The 12,932-nt window shown below is 44.6% G+C and overlaps 1 protein-coding gene across 11 annotated transcripts in view; it reads right to left on the bottom strand.

Annotated features, from left to right (window-relative positions):
- The window catches only part of ILF3 (interleukin enhancer binding factor 3), a 33,428-nt gene extending 25,749 nt beyond the window's left edge, over positions 1-7,679 (bottom strand). For 3 of the 11 annotated variants that reach the window (XM_079114682.1, XM_079114673.1, XM_079114674.1), the window contains exon 1: positions 7,499-7,678. The gene's annotated coding sequence lies outside the window, so the exon portion shown is untranslated. Of the gene's footprint in view, positions 1-5,496; positions 5,561-7,498 lie in introns of all 11 variants that reach the window. The other 8 variants (XM_079114672.1, XM_079114677.1, XM_079114675.1 and 5 more) reach the window with 7 other exon arrangements.
- Positions 7,680-12,932: the final 5,253 nt, after the last annotated feature.

Here is a 12,932-nt window from a genome sequence, read left to right as displayed (position 1 = left end):
TGGGTTCCATTTGACTGGCTTGCCTAAAGTCCCATTCATCCCTGGGCCCTTCTCCTTTAGACCAGGTCACTGTGGCAATGCCTCCTGAATCAGACAAAGCAAACAGCTAAGAGTACTAATTAGCTGAACTAAAAATCCATATTTAAAAACTCAAGCTATGTAGATTGTGGAACCAACCTAGATGCACTTCAATTGACAAATGGATAAAGAAACTGTGGTATATATATATATATATATATATATATATATATATATATATATATATATACACACATACATACAACGGAATATTACTCAGCCATAAAAAAGAATAAAATTAGAGCATTTGCTGGTAAATGTATGAAGTTGGAAAATATGCAAAGTGAAATAGGTCAAACCGAAAAAATCAAAGGCTGAATGTTTTCTATGATAAGTGCGTGACAATATATAATGAGGGGAATGGCAGGGGAAAGAGAATGAAGGAACTTTGGATGGTGTAGAGGAAAAGGCTGGGAAGGGATGGGGGACAGAAAGTTAGTAGAATCAAACAGTATTACTCTATGCATATATATGATTACATGAATGGTGTGAATCTACATCGTGTACAACCACAGAAATGAAAAGTTGTACCCCACTTGGGTACAATCAATCAAAACGCAGTTAAAAAATTAAAAAAAAAAAAAAAAAAAAGCTCGAGCTGTGCTTTCTTTGCAAGGCAACAAAACTAGCATCAAATAAATGTCTCCTCGAGTCCAGATCTATCTGTCAAGACAGCTGACCTGGTCTTGAACATCAGGGATTCCATCTCATAAACTGACTGCAGAGTCTTTAAGGTGAGCACCAACCTCTTTTCAAGAGATTTTTAGGGAATGAACAATAATGGTGACGAGCCCACAGCACCCACCTACACACAAGCCTTCACTGCCCCCTAGCAATCTCCCTATACAAAAGTTGCTCCTGCAACCATGGTCATGACTCAGCCTGGCACTGGCAAGACCAGACTCACAGGGGAAAAAAAGAAACCCAAGGCAGGAAAAAGTGGTAAGTAAAGCACCAAGACTTGAAACATGTTTTGTGTGTGTGGTTTGGATAGTCTAACAAGCACATATTGGTTTCTTTCTTTTATTCTCAAAACCAGCCCACCCACAACATGCAGAGTAAGAGGTAAAACCACAAAACCTTTATGCCTGTGGTGCAATGGCCTTCTTCCTGACCTCACTGACTATAATATGAAGTTCAAGGAACTTGCGGCTGGAAAAAAGCATGCCCAAGTTGGCACACTTATCAATAAATGTTTGGAGAATGAATGAACAGGTATGGCCCACCTGTTTGCCAGTGTTTCACAAAATCTTAAAAGCCTTCCCAGCAACTCTGGGGGATGGTCTTGAAGTGGATGTCCACCTTAAAAAGTCTGAATGAGGCTTTGAAATTTGCTGGGACTGAAGATAGCTTCTGTATGTCTCTAAAAGCTAGCCCATCCTGGGCTGTGAAGTAAAATGATACAAATGAGCTACTCTTAGTGACTCCTTAAACTTTTTATAGATTCACATCTTCAAGGACATATGGAAAGCAACCTAGCCAGATGATGTCAATCTAAATTCTATGCTACTCTGAGAAAGTGAATAGTCCACCACAAATCTAAAAGTCTAGTTCAATTATCCTTGGTTCTGTGTGCAACAATGTTTCCACTGATCAACAGGTCAAAAGTTAGGAATACATTACTTTTAATATTTTCTATTTAAAGGACTATCACCTTCCAGTTTATTTTTTTCCTTCATTTTTAGTGCAAAAATATTTGGGGCCAGGCAAGGTGGTGGCACGCACCTATAATTCCAGTGACAGGGAAGCTGAACCAAGAAGTCAGTCTCAGCAACTTAGGAAGACCCCATCTCAAAATAAAAAATAAAAAAAGGACTGAAGATATAGCTCAGTTCTAAAGCAACCCTTGGTTTAATCACTGGTGCCCATAAATAATAAAAATTTAAAGGGCTACGAATGTAGTTTAGTGGTCCAGGCCCCTAATCTCTAGGAAAAAAACAAACAAACAAACAAACAAACAAAAAAAAAATCCACTGGACTCTTCCTCCAGTGGTAATGTCTTGCAAAAAATATCACAGCAAGATATCTTAACCACCAAAGGATACTGAAACAAAGTATAGAATGCCCCCTTGACACAAAGATTCTTCCTGCTGCTCTTATGCTTAAATCCACTTTTCAACCTTCTCTACTCCCTAGTCCCTGGCAACCACTAATCCAATGGACCATTTAGCTGAGCATGGCTGTGCAGACCTATAATCCCAGCAACTCAGGAGGCTGAGGCAGGAGGACAGCAAATTAGCGATCTGCTTCAGCAATTTAGCAAACTCAGCAACTTAGTAAGACTGTATCAAAATAAAAATAACAGTTGAGGGACTGGGGTTGTGGCTCAGTGGTAGAGTGCCGCCTAGCATGTATGAGGCACTGGGTTCAATCCTCAGCATCACATAAAAATAACATAAAGGTACTGTGCCCATCTACAACTAAAAACAAACAAACAAAAAAAAAAAAAATTAAAAAAAAAAAAAAAAGAAGAGCTGGGATGTGACTCAGTGGTTAAGCACCCTTGGGTTCAATCCCAGGCACCAAAAATATAAAAATAAAAAAAGTCAGAAGACTGAGGATATTATCTCAGTAGTAAAGCAAGTGCTTACCATGCACAAGGCCCTGGATTCAATCCCCAGCGCGCGCGCGCTCGCGCGCACACACACACGCGCACACACACACAGTGATAGAAATGGTATTGCAGAATATGTAACCTTTCATGATTTCCTTGTTTCCCTCAGCAGTTTTCTTTGGTTGCTAAATATTATTAGGATGCATGTGCTACTGTTTAACTATTCATAGACTAAAGGACATCTGGGTTGTTTCCAGATCTCTTAAAGAGCGAAAGCCACTATGAACATGTATGAGTTTACAGATGAACATAAACCTTCACTTTTTTGGGACACGAGAGTAACCAGTTTAGTTTTGGGGGGTGCTGGAGATCAACCCAGAGTCTCGCACATGCTAAGCAAATTATCTACCACTGAGTTACTCTCTCAGTCCAGTTGCCAGTTCAGTTGTATAAAAAACTGTTAAAACTGTTTTCCAAGTTGCTACCTTGGATTTTAAAAAACAGACCTGAGACTTAAGGACGTAGCTCAGTAGCACAGCACTTGCTTATTAGCAAGTTTGCAGCTCTGGGTTCTATCACTAGCACTGCAAAAAAAATAATTTTGGGGGGTAAAAAAGACTAAAGTGTAGCGTGTGGAGGAAGACGCCTGTAATCCCAGCAACTCAAAGAGGTCCTACACAATTTAGTGAGACCTGTCTTAAAATAAAATATAAAAAGGGATGGGAATGTGGCTCAGCGGTATAGCAACCTCTGGGTTCAATTCCCAGTATTAAAAAAAAAAAAAAAACTCAAGTAACTTCATCAATTCATTTTATTTCCACTCTCCCCTCCCGCCAGTTTATACATCTGCTTTGTGAAACTGTAGTCACCACCCACCAGGTGAGCAGTGACCAGGCAGCCCACAGAACCTCCACATTTACTAGTCAATGATTATTTCCTCCTGTAGCAATACTGCACTGCACCTATGGATCAAGTGATTATTACGTTCTATGAACCTGAGCTGTTTATTTCCATGTTGTTGACATTTAGCCTTTTTTTTTTTTTTTTTTTTTAAATATTGAGTCTACATTACCCAGGCTGGCCCTGAGCTCCTGGGTTCCGGATCCTCCTGCTTCAGCATCCAAAGTAGTTGGGACTACAGAAGTTCATGGGTTAGATTTTTTAAAATAAATTATGAACTTGGGAGTCTGAGGCAGCATGATCACTTTAGCCCAAGAGTTCAAGACCACCATGAGCAATTAGCAAGACCCGAATCAAAATATAATAAAAAAAAGCAGGGGATGCGGCTCAGAGATAGAAGAGTGGTGGGTTCAATTCTCAATGGAGCAAAAGAGAAAAGAAAGAGAGTTGTTTGGCAAGTTCAAGAAAAACTACGGATGTCAAAATGCCAGCAGAGCCACTTCTCCCTAATCACTAAAATTATAATCTGAAGCAAGTTTATGCACTTTAATAAAAAAGATACACACATTCAACTTTGTAACTAAATGATCCCTGGTGATCATAAATGGCCTTAGGTAGTAAACACATTTTGGTTTTAAAACTAGTTATATAGTGGCCTGGGGTTGTGGCTCTGTGGTACAGCACTTGCCTAGCACCTGTGAGGCACTGGGTTCAATCCTCAGCACCACATAAAAATAAACTGAATAAGTTTTGTGCCCATATACAACTAGAAATATTAAAAAAAAAAAAAAAAAAAAAAAAAAAAAAAAAAAAAACCTAGTTAAATTTTGCGGGGCCCGCCTGCAATCCCAAAGGCTAGAGAGACTGAGGCAGGAGGATCTCGAGCTCAAAAGTCAGCCTCAGCAACTCAGCGAGGCTCTAAACAACTCTGAGACCCTGTCTCTACTGGGCTGGGGATGTGGCTCAGTGGTTAAGAGACCCTGGGTTTGGTTAAGAGACCCTGGGTTCAATCCCTGACCAAAACCCAAAAAAACTAGTTACATTTTTGAGCCCTCTGAGTGTGGCTCAGTGGCAGAGCACTTGCCTCAGATTCAAAAGGCTCAGGGTTCCATCCCCATCAACATACAGTTACATTTTCAGTCTTTGTTACACATTTATGAGGAGGAGGAAAAAAAAAAAAATTTCAACTGGTATTTCTCAAGACATCTGAAAAACAGCAGATACTTAAAATGTTTAAATTTCCAATTGCTATTTATAAGGGGATCATCTACGTGTTGTCTTAGGAAAAAAGATAACTACCACAATTTTCAAAAACACAATGTTCCCTCACACACACCTGCCTTCACTACCATTTCAGCACTGACTTATTCTAAATAATAAAGCAGAGATATAACCTACTTGTTTCAGATAAAACTGCCAAATGCTACAGCAGAAAACTAGTCCACATCACCCTTGCAGAGCCCCAACCACATTTCATTAATCCACTGTGTTTGCTCCAACTCCAAATCATTGTTAACAGTAACCAAATCTCTCTCTCCTAGGACTTTACTAAAATAAAAAGCACCCAACATACAAAACCTAGAAAATTCTAATTGCTGCAAAGTTTCAATCAAATCAAGATTGAAATAAAGGGGCCTATGTTCCTGAGTCTTTCATGCTAACACCAGATGGTGACACTATCCACCTTTCACAATGGCAAAAAGTGGATTTAACTTGTTGACAAAATGTAGCAGGACACCAAATTCAAGTTTCTTGGGGAAAGAAATTACTCCCATGAGGCCATGAAGGGTGACTGGAAGACACAGCAAATGAGGGTGAAAGAGGTGAGAGAGAGCTGTCCCACACCAAACAAAACATCTAACATCTTTTACAGAAAAAGCATTTCTAAATCCCACATCTTGCTAAAGCCCAAAGACAAAAAAGATGCTGCCTAGGATTTACCCAAAGGAAAGAGGTTAACTTACACAGAAGGCCCTCTCCCCAGCACTGGCTCCACCTGGTCCTACCTGAAGGCCTTATCCAGGGATCCTAAAAAAGAGCACATCTGTGAGATCAAAGTCTTGGCAGCTGCTCTTGTCAGTGTGTAATTTGACAGGAAGAATTTAAGAAAAATCAGAACCTCAGTGGAGAGTTACCCTTCAAAAGACCCTGGGTTCAAACCCCAGGACAGGATTAAAAAAAAAAAAAAAAGAAAAACAACAAGCTAACAAATTTAGATTCTTCACTCTCAGGAATATAAACTTGTGAAACTCTAAGAACACTAGAACAAGCTAAAGGAATTCTTGCTTATAGGTACTAAACAATTTCCATCAGGAGAAACAAACTGTAAATAATCCCGCACCTTTCAGCTGCAGAAAGTAAGTGATGTCCATGCCCCTAGAAGACAGGGAGACTGATAAATCAGCGTTCAGTGTTGGCAAGGCCAAGCCTGGGTAGTAATCACTAGCCTCCAATCTGAGCTACAGCATACTACAGACAACACTAGAGCTTGCGGATTCCATTCACAAATCCCAGGGTACAGGAGCTACCCAAATAGCCAAGATACAGCTTAGAGGCAAGACTCCAGTACTACTGGGCAGGTTCAGTAACACCTGTCAGCATCCTAGGCCTTTTCCCTTCCCCTTTCCAGCTGGAAAGGAGGCTCTGGTCTACACACTTCATTCACAGTCTAAGTGGCTGCTGGTGAACACATCCCAAGAGACCACACACAAAGCACCACATACAAAGCATAGTCGCAACTCTGTGAGCAATCCATGGAGGTTCTCAACCACAAATACCTGAGGAAAAGAGAATGTAAAGTCTAAATTCAAACCCTACGTTGAGACGGCAGAATCTTGAACAACCAGAAAGATTCAGAATCCAGAAAAGGGAGGTTTATCACCGAAAATGCTGCTTTCTTGCTGATCCATCATGTCCCTAAGCAGCAACTTGCAAGCAATTTTTGAAATATTGAGAGAAGTAAGTTTACTCTCCCCAAATTTAGTCAATGAACAGGGGAAGTACATGCAGGTCATCATACAGCACAAATAATCCAGCCAGGGAGATTAACTGGGTTAGAACCTCATGGTTAACCTCAAGAATCTCAACTGCTCAACTTAAGAAAATAAACTAGAAAAGGGCTTAAGCACCCACGTTTGGGTCCCAATTTTGCAGATTACATTCCGCAAGTATGGCACTACATCTTCGTTTGGGGGTAGGATGCTACTCCTAAATGCCCTGGAAAACATTCAACACCAATGCAATCCACCTGATCTAAAGAACAAGCCAGCTTAAATCCTCCCAGGTTTGGCCACTACCCGCGGGAGGTCTCTGGACCATAGATTTGGGGACCCGACGAACCCACAAAAGCTTCCACTGTAATACACCCGGAAAAAAGGTTTACAGTAAGGGGAATCCGTCTCTCCTCACCTCGTGAGGACAAAGGAGGGGAGGTTTCCCGCCTTAGAAACCTGTGACCCTCCAGGAACCCAGGAACAGACCCGGACAAAGAAGAGGAGAGAGTGGAGGGGAGGGTCGCCCCTGCCAGGATGCTCCAGGCTGGAGGGGGTGTGTGCTCTAAGCACGTGCGCGCGTGCGCCGGGTGCAGCAACAGACAAAGCCCGGGCCGGGAGAGGCGGCAGCCGAGGGTCCGGTGCGCGCGCACCCCCCGCAAGAGGCGCCGACGCGGGCCGAGGGGCCACGAAGGGGGGGGGGAGGATGCGCGCGCACTGGGCCCTCGCCGCCGCCGCCGCCATTTTGTTTCTTCGGCACAATGGGGGAGAGTAACGGCCGAGCGCGGGAGCGAGGCCGGCGAGAAAGAAAGGAATCAGGCATCCGGGCCAGGGGGTCAAGTGCAAGCAAGAGGCACAGGGCGCCACCAGCATTGTCACCGCAACCCCCCAATTGGGACCGTGCTGAGAGGGAGAACGGACGGGGGGGAGGGGCAGAGGCGGGAGCGGGCCCGGCCGCCGCCACACTGACGCTTACCTTGTCGGCGTCCCCTTCCCCTTTCGCAGCCTCCGCCGCCGCCCTCCTGCCACAGCCCACCGGGGTCTCCCCCCAAAAGCCACGCGGTACGCGCCGGGCGGCTGAGTCCAACTGCAATGGCGAGAAGAGGAGGGAGGAGGAGCCGGGGCCGGGGGCGAGCGGGCGGGCGGGCGGGCGCGCGCCGGGGAGGTGCGGGAGCACGTGACCGACCGAAGCCCCGCCCTTTCCTCGCGTTTTCACTCGACGCAAGCCCAGCCGGAATAGGAGGGAGGGGCGGAAAGAGGAGGAGGCGTGTTCTTGTCACGTGACACGAGGATATCTGTGTGGTCTGTCACGTGTCTCCAGTCCCCGTCCCTCCCCTCGATGTATTTGCTTTGTCACGTGACACTGTCAAATGCCAAAGCCGTCTTTTCCACGTGACAAGGCCTTTCGCGGCTTCTTTTTTCTGCATTAGTTAGTCCAGCGTCACGTGACGAGATTGACCTTTTTTTCTTTTCTTCCCCCAATGGCGGTTTTCGTGCAGTTGTTACCACTTGGTGCTCGGAAGGGACCGGGCTTTACAGCCTCTGAGAGTTCGTAGGTCTGCGCGGCCTCCATCTTAGTGGATCTCCAGGAGTACGTTGGCGGAAACTACCCTGAAAGTCTGGCACGTGTTTGTCTTCTGCGCTGGGAACGCTGTCCTGCCGGGATTCGGCTTCCAGTGGAGGGGGGCCCCACTCTTCTTCCACTACAGGCGAAGAGGAGGAGGTGTGTGCGCGAAACGTCGGGCTGCGTCCCTTGATCTTGTAAATCAAGCAGCGCCCCAGTTCTTTAGTCCCAAAAACCTTCCTCGGTGTGGAGCCCATTGGTCTTCCCCGCCCGGAGCCGCCAAAGACCAGCGATGAGTTGAGTCGGGATCCTCCAGCGCTCCCCACTCCTTTCGCAGTTGGAGAAACAGGCCCACACAGATAAAGAGCGCACTCCAGGGCTCCACTCCGGTTCTTGGAAGAGGCGGGCTAAGACTCGGGACGTTTAGCTAGGCTGCGCGTGGGCTTATAAGTAAAGGCACTGGTGACCAAGTACCTTCCTAGCGTTGTTTACCTGAGTCTTCACGGGCGCCTTGTGAAGAACCGAATGTACATAAACATCCCGGCTCAAGTCCAGGGTGCGGTAGGAGCTCAACAGGCGTAGTTGCTAGGCAGGTTGACAAATGCGGTGCTTTTTGGGTCAGACGTTGCCAGGATTCGGAGTAAATAGTTGCTGAGGGGGCTGAGGTTGTTACTAGTGGTAGATCGCTCAGCTTGCACGTGTGAGGCACTGAGTTCCATCCTCGGCATCGCGTAAAAATAGGGGTATTGTGTCCGACTGCAACTAAAAATATTTTTAAAAAATAGTTTCTGAAGGAGGTGAAAAGACGGGGACCTAGGGAAATGAACGAAAAAAGACGATTTAATAGCTGATCTTTCTTGCAAAAGCTCAGGTGTATTGCAGCATATTTAAAGATGGAGAATCAAGTTTTTGTCCTGGGTTTGAGTCACCCATTGTGACCAAGGACACTGCACCTCCCTGTCTTGTTAAAATAAAATAAAGCATCGGTACAGATATTTGTGCGAAAGGAATCCCCCAAAATGATAGGTTTTATTAAGAATATAAGGTGTTGGGTTGGGGAGATAGCTCAGCTGGTAGAGTGCTTGCCTCGATAGCACAAGGCCCTGAGTTCGATCCTCAGTACCGCAAAAAAAAAAAAAAAATATATATATATATATACGTATATATATGGTGTAAAAGCACGATTATACAAATTGAAGCCTGATACCTGCTGTGCCTCCTGTTTTTTTGTTTTTGTTTTTTTAATTTATGGTGCTGGGGATTGAACCCAGGGCATTGTGCATGCAAGACAAGCACCCTACCAACTGAGCTATAGCCCCAGCCCCTGCTTTTTTTCTTGCACTTTACTTAGGGTTTTGGGGTTTTGATTTCCTCAGACAGGGTCTTGCCTTGTCCCCACATAGTTGGGATTACGGGCACACACCACTGGTGGCCAACTTTTTCTTTTTTTTTTTTTTTTTGGTGCTGGGGATCGAACCCAGGGCCCTGTACATGTAAGGCAAGCACTTTACCAACTGAACTATCTCCCCAGCCCTGTGTCCAACTATTTAAGGAGTTTTTAGGAACTCTAATATTCACATGATATGAAGTGTCAAATGTGCGAAAAAATGAGAGTAAAGTCAATCTCCCTCAGGCACCCAGGACTCCTCCCTCTTGGCAGCCATTGTAAAAGTTTTGTCTCTACAGGAATTATTGATTTATTTCACACAAAAATAGATAATGAGTGCCTCTGACATTTTTAATTCATTTGATAGGTTTCAGAGATCGGCTCACTCAGAGTTCAGATTAAAAGAAAATTTGGTAACCTGAATGGGTCTTGTATTCAGATAAAATTCTCTGAATGAATGGTAATAACAACCTAAATTGTTTTTAACATACATGATATTTGAAGAAAGACCAACAGCACCTCTTTGACACTGGAGGTGTCCCAGGTGATTTGCCTAAACTAACAGCGCCACCGAGTGGCAGAACAAGAATGGTTTCTAGTTTTTTGACTTCCAAGCCCATAGGTCTTTCTTGAGAGGACTTCATGTTACTTTTCTGAAGAAAATACTTTTGTTGTCCTTCCCCCCTCCCTCCATCCATCCCTCCCTTCCTTCCTTCCTTCCTTCCTTCCTTCCTTCCTTCCTTCCTTCCTTCACTTACTTCTGAAGCTCCATTCCTATAAGGCATGCAAACCCATTTAAGGGCAGGGAGATCACAGTTTTAAGCACAGGTCTTGGCTCAAACCACAACCTCCTCCACGAGGGACCTAGGATTAATTTGTAGTTATTTAAACCTCAAGGAATTGCTGTACATACAAGTACCTGGCATGGAGCAAGTACTTGAAAAAGCAGTCGTGCTTACAATGATACCTATTGACTGGCACCCCATCCATCCTGGGATTTTTTCTTTAGTTTGAACCCAAGGCCTCATACATGCTAGGTAAGTACTTTACCACTGAGTTACATTCCAGGACTTTATATCTTACTTCAGGACAGGGTTTCACTAAGTTGCTGAGGCTGGCGTCAAAGTTGTTATCCTCCTGCTTTAGCCTCCAGAAGAGTGGGGATTACAGGCCTGTACCACTATGCCAGGCCAATTTGCACTTTTTTATAAGGTCCACTGGGCTGGATTAGAAATGTCAAGAAAAGGCCAGGCAAGGTTGTACACACCTATAATCTCAGAGACGCAGGAGGATCGTAAGTTCAAAGCCAACCTCAGCAAATTAGCAAGAGCCTGTCTCAAAATTAAAGGGGAGGGGCCACTGGGGATGCAGCTCAGGGGTAAAATCGCAATGCCCGGTACCAAAAAAAAAAATCAAGAGGGGCTGGGGTTGTGGCTCAGTGGTAGAGCGCTTGCCCGGCATGTGTGAGACACTGGGTTCGATTCTCAGCACCACATATAAGTAAATAAATAAAAAATAAAAACTCATCAACAACTTAAAACATTAAAAAGAAAATCTTTGTATAAAAAAAAAAAAATCAAGAAAACCAGAATTCCCTTAGAAGTCCAGTCTTGCTGAGCATGGTGGCATATGCCTGTAATCCCAGCAACTCAGGAAACTGAGGCAGAAGAATCCAAGTTTAAAGCCAGCCTCAGCAACTTAGCAAGACCTAAGCAACTTAGTGAGACCCTGTCTCAAATAAAAGGGGGCGGGAAGGTGATTGGGTAGGTGGCTCAGCCCTTAAGCACCCATGGATTGGATTCCCCCATACAACCCCCCAAGAAAGTGTAGTTTTTCTGGGCCCAACCATACCCTACCCCCAGGTGCAGGTGGGTAAGCGGTTTTCAGCCCAACCTGATGAGCCACATCCAGCATTGCTCCTTGTCCATCTTACTCCTTGGCCACCATAAAACATAGAAGATGCAGGATGCCATCTACCCTCTCTCCTCCCTGCATCCCTGCCATCCTCCAGCCTCCTACCATTGTCCTTGATTTCCACCATCCCAGGGTTAACAGTTCCCTATGTGTACCACCCTTTTCCATCACCATCTTGCTTTACAGATAGCCCTGTCATCTAGTTGTTTCCCCTTCTGCTTTTCCCACCCTCGCCCTCATTAGTTTAAGACTGAGGTTCAGCCCTTGCTCTTGCTGTCCTCTATCACAGGTGCTGTGGACCTCACAGATCTTAGTGTCTTCATTAACAACACCCTTCTCCATCCATTGCCTTCCTCAATCCTTAAGGATTACAGACACTCTCCTGATCACACCCAGAACTTTCCTTGAAAGCTACCCGCTGCTGCTGCCTTCTTTCATCTCATTAGATGAATTTAGATGAATGCCAAAGTGCTTTGGAGAACCATTTCTCTTCCTTGCTCAATCTGTAGTTCAAATGGGAGATCCTCCTGCCTGACTCCAAAACTAGGCCCAGTGGGCCAAACATATTTTTTGCTTAGGAGTAATTCATTAGAGGCTGGAGTTGTAGCTCAGTGGTAGAATGCTTGCCTAGCATATGTGAGGCACTGGGTTTGGGATCCTCAGCACCATGTGAAAATAAATAAAGGTATTGTGTCCATCTACAACTAAAAATATATTTTTTTAAAAGCTAGTTAATTTAAAAAAAAAGTAATTCACCAAAATTAGGCTCTGTGGAGCCAGTGAGCACAAAGCTTAGGCCTTTGAAGCAAGAGACGTTCTCTTTATTCTGATCTTGAAGTCAGGAAGACAAGGTGTGGTTGAGGACAGAAATTATATCCTACTGAAAGAACTTGGTAGAGAAAGACACTAACCCAGAAGGAAGCCGAACCAGAAAATGGTATGATGGAGTCTCAAATATAGCTGGGTACTGTAGTGCATGCCTGTAATTGTAGCAACTTGGGAGGCTGAGGCTGGAGGATTGCAAGTTCAAGGTCAGCCTCAGCCACTTAGCAAGACCCTCAGTAACTTAGTGAGACTCTGCCTCAAAATAAAAAATAAGGAGGGAATGGGGGTATGTCTCAATGATTAAGCACCCAATCCCTGGTACAGTGAAAAACCAGGGAACTGGGGACAGAGCACACTGGTAAAGTGTCCCTCGGTTCAATTCCCAGTACCAAAATACTGAGAGAGCCAGGTGCAGTGGCACAAGCCTATAATCCTAGCTTGTCTTGAGGCTCATACAGGGACAGGAGGATCACAAGTTTGAGCCCAGCCTGGGCACCTTAATAGAGTCTCAAAACCTAAAATGGGTGGGCTCGGGTTGTAACTCAGTGAGTGGTAAAGCACTTGTCTACTATGTGTGAGGCACTGGGTTCAATTCTCAGTACTGTATATAAATAAAGAAAGGTTCATTGACAACTACAAAAGTAGTTTTTGTTTTTTGTTTTTTTTGCGGTACTGGGGATTGAACTGAGGGCCTTGTTCTTCGGAGGCAAGCACTCTACC

The sequence above is a fragment of the Sciurus vulgaris genome (assembly GCF_902686455.1).
Source record: "Sciurus vulgaris genome assembly, chromosome: 16".
Classification (NCBI taxonomy): Eukaryota; Metazoa; Chordata; class Mammalia; order Rodentia; family Sciuridae; genus Sciurus; species Sciurus vulgaris.
Note: the sequence above shows the minus strand (reverse complement) of the source record. Positions and strands in the feature narration are given on the sequence as shown.